Raw genomic sequence first — 4,459 nt, 5'->3', positions numbered from 1 at the left:
AAACAAGCAATATATTAGAACATGGTGTTTTACTTTCTCTATTTTTCTCTCTCGTTATGAGAGAAAATGTGATATAACTTAGAAGTATTTCAAAGAGCCTAATTATTATGAATGAACCATCCATTTCTTTTGATACATAAAAATGTAAAAATATAAGGCTATAAAGGGTTTACTAGTTGACTACTTGGCTATTTAAAATAAATATACTGAATTTTCTTTGTTAATGAGTTGACTGTTATTTTCAAGGTTTTGAAAACCTGACCGGCCGGTTAAACGGCCACAACCAAATAATCCAGCTCAAAACCGAAAAATCGGGGATCCATGTTAACACTAAAACCCGATTTTACAAAATAATCACATATGTGATGATTATTTTGTAATCTTGATTAGGATTTTACTAAGTTAATATTAGTAGTCTCGTTAGTTTCAATATTCTCTGTAAAAAGTAAAACTCATAAGTCTTTTCTTTGCCTCTCGTACACCAATAGCTTATGACTTCTTCATTGATATACTAGAACCGGCCCGCCCGACGGGCGGGAATATATAGAAAATTGTTTTATATAAACATATATTTTAGCTTTGTAATATTTATTCTAATCTGAAAGAAATACTATTAACAAACAGATAATAAATATAATTTTGAGATAATATTGTTATTATTAATAAATATTTTTTGGTTTTGAGCTAAAAATAACATTACCATTCACTATTTTATATTGTATAGATAATACAGTAATCATAAATTCAAAAATTTAATGATATATATAAAGAAATAATAAAAGTTTTCTCTGACATAATAGAAGGAAACTAAAGTAGGAATATATAATACTTTATTATTTCAAGAAGCTTCGAATTTTAATACTGTTTGACGCTAATCAGTTTTTTGATGACAATAATTTTATTCACCTCCAAGCTAAATTAATTAATTATAATAAAATTTGATAAATTTAATAAATTTATTTTTTAAATGCTATATAAATAGTTTCATAAATATCATAATTATTATTTAATGTTTTCTTATTTTACAGAAAATGATGTTTTAGAATATCTGTTTGTTTCAGATCATAACTATATTTTGAATGAAATTTTAAGTAATTTTCAGTGTTTAACTGATTTTCTTTTTGCAAATTATTATAGCTTTCGTTGAACTTTGTTTAAAACAAAATTATTTGTTTGAATTTTTTTAATTCTATTTTAGATTATTTTCTTAAATTATTATTTTATAAATTAATAAAATATGAAATTTCAGCAGATTTTTACTTTAATTATATACACTCCATATCATATCATTTAGTTGAAGAAATTAGAGTGAACCATACCGTAACTAAACAAAAAAAAACTTAAATGTAGTGTAAATTACACAAATTATGGAAATTAAGATAAACCAAACCGCATATAAATGTTCTATGAAATTCATTTCTCTCTTCGTCAACTAAAGCTTGAAGAAGTAACTATTACGTAACTTTTTTTATTGTAGATGCACTTGATTGTATTCAGTGAAAGCATGTTACTCATATCTCATCAAATATTCCTTTCTCAGTTTTAACATAGTAAAAACGACAACATCGTAATATATATATATATATATATATATATATATATAATTAAATGGAACAAAACAATCAAAAAATATCTTAGCTTTTATATTAACAGACCAAAAAGAGGCACACCACAAAGCAAGATTTTTATATTACTTTGAATGTTGTCTATTTTCTAGGTGAAGAATTGTTTATCTTGTTCCTCTCTGCTATGCCTCCCAGCCGTCTTGACCCAAGAACCAAAAGTTGGTTTTGACTTGTCTGCCTATTTGTTCAGGTAGGAAAATGTGGCTTGGATTAGCTGCACAAATCATAGTGAATTGACAATTAATTAATAGTTTTTAGTGAAGTTTGTATTTGCTTAAAAGGTAGAAAGCAGAGAAATGGAGAATCACTTACTGATTAGGTTTTGAGTTTATTGTTTGTGATCCTAGCGCTTGTCTTCCTGTATCTATAGAAAACATTATCATGTAAGGGAATTATCAAAAACTTTCAGTGATTTTCAAAGGTTAAAGTTAATGTGACGGTATCACTTTCTTTTTGTTCCTGCTGGTACGTAGAATCACTAAGTATCATGTGGAAAGAAACATATGGCATAAAGAAAGTTAACAGTTCAAAAACGGAAGAAGCCTCTTAATTCATCAGCTGGTTTGAGTCTTTTCATAGTTCTCACCATGAATTTTTTTTGTAAGATATCATTCAACTTTACATTCTCCTTGTAACGTTCCGAATGCTAGAGTTTGCGCACGGTTTACTCCTATATCACTAACAGTTCCAAGCATTCTCGTCATGGAGAAAAGCTTCATGCACCTATTTCATACACTTGAAGGAAGCTTACCCATAAAGATTGGGTCAAAGTCTTAAGACTTTTATAATCAAGAAATATAAAAAGAACTCACTTGAATCAAGAAAAGAGAAGGTCATCATCATCATAATCATCATTATTCTCAATCAACTTTCTGAGAATCATAAATAAATGATCGATTCTGCAGAAACCAAAGAGCATAGATGTGAAAGTTAGAAGCTTTACCTCTCTTTCTCCTTGAAGATCACTTGTCTTCATGCTGCAAGCCCCACTGCTTCAGCCACTGCCTCCACCTTAACTCTTCTCCCTGGTGCGCTCACTTCTGTTGCATTGCGTTTCATCTTCATTAGCTTCGATGGTATTGTCTCATGGTCGCGGATGAAGCCAGAATAAGTTTTTGTTATTGGATCTGAGACAACCGCGCTAGTCCTGACGCAGTGGTTGCCGAAATCGAAGTGGAGGAAAACGATTAAGTCACCAGCGATTACTATCTTTTGGTTGATGAATGTGCTCCAGTCATCGTCGAGCGATGACGGTGAGGCGTTCCCTTTAAATATGCCGGAATTTCCAGGTTTAGCTGTGCATATCTTTAAACGATAACTGTTTGTACCTGAGCCTCCGCCGTGTGACCAAGCGGCATGTCCGACCCATCGGCGATTGACGAATTTAGCTCACATATTACTCTTTTTTGCTGCTTCGAACTTCTTCTTCTTGTGTTTTTACTGAGAAGAATGAACGAATGCTTTTTTGAGAAGAAAATTTTGATATTTATAGGGGAGGATTCACACAAAGGAATGAATGTGAGATTCATTGAATGGAGATCATGTGAGAAGTGGAGGATTGGTGTTAATGTGAATGTTAATGAAGATGCATGAATCAGGTTGATTTCTGTAACGGTTCTGAAAAAGATTCCCGAGTAGAAGAAGTCTAATCGCATAGCCAATGACGATGAGTTTTGTTTGCTCAAAGCCCAACAAACTGCATAGTCGGTTGACCTAATTACATCAAGAAGAACATGATGAGATGAACCCTAGAAATCAAAGGTCGCTGTTGTTGAAGAAAGAGAATACGACAATTGGGATAAGCTTCTATTTTTTTGTCAGCCCAAAACATTAAGTTTAAGCCCAACTATTAGCCCAAAACATTATATATACACAAAACGATATAAGCTCATCAGACTGTAGTTTTAATGCAACGATTCGTTTTGTATAGACATGACACATGTCGCAACGCCAGAGCTCGACTTTCCTAGGTGGACGCTGATGTGGCACGCCCAGGAGAGAGAGAAACTGTACTTTATATATAAAGATGATTTGAGTTTTCACTTGTAAGAAAAAAGAAGTAAGTATTGACGATTGTGACAATTATGAATCCATCGATCACAGTTTTTAATATTAAATTTTAAGTTTGTGTCTCCCTTTTATTATAATTATATTATTTTTATCTAAAAAAAAGAAACATATTGTTATTTATAAAGATAAAAAGCGACAATATATATATATATATACGTGATTTCAAAAAGTCATATAATAATAAATCATTTATATATTTTAATATAAATTAATCTACTTTATTTGGTTTGGACAACAAAGGAAACACCAATTTTAAATTTTATTTTGGGGATATTTGTCTTGTTATATCTGATTTGGAAGTATTATAACAAAAAAGGAAATATATATTTACAAATTATTTTAACACAATATTAAAGAGAATGAGAAACTGAAAACAGAAAAAGTTCAATAATAACATTACATATAATATCTTTGATTCATTAAGGAAACCATTATAATCAATCGTTCTAATAATTAACTTGAGATCGACACATATAGAACTAAATTTTTAAATAATAGTATAGAGATAAGTTGACGAAAAAATATATTTGTATCAATTTTATTTTTTATTAATGTGATATATATAGATATATAATTATCTTAGTGATGATATATGAGTTATTATAAAAGAGACTTTTTGAGGCTCCATAGAGCGTCTCCATCAGCGAAATAAAATTCTCCTAGAAGAAGACACTTGGCATTATACATTTTTAAATTAATATAAAATATAAAAAATAGAAATATTACATTAAACATTTATATAAAATGTATAAATTTACATTTTT

The 4,459-nt window shown here is 29.7% G+C and overlaps 1 long non-coding RNA gene across 1 annotated transcript; it reads right to left on the bottom strand.

Moving 5' to 3' along the window:
- Positions 1-1,516: 1,516 nt before the first annotated feature.
- Positions 1,517-4,110, bottom strand: LOC125596863. The gene is made up of 2 exons (XR_007331289.1): positions 1,938-4,110; positions 1,517-1,839 (listed from the first exon to the last, which is right to left on the bottom strand). It is a non-coding gene; the product is annotated as an uncharacterized LOC125596863 (long non-coding RNA).
- Between the last annotated feature and the right edge of the window lie 349 nt (positions 4,111-4,459).

This window comes from Brassica napus, unplaced genomic scaffold (assembly GCF_020379485.1).
Source record: "Brassica napus cultivar Da-Ae unplaced genomic scaffold, Da-Ae ScsIHWf_1314;HRSCAF=1877, whole genome shotgun sequence".
NCBI classification, from domain to species: domain Eukaryota; kingdom Viridiplantae; phylum Streptophyta; class Magnoliopsida; order Brassicales; family Brassicaceae; genus Brassica; species Brassica napus.
The sequence above is the reverse complement of the archived record's forward strand: the minus strand, read 5'-3'. Positions and strand labels throughout refer to the sequence as shown.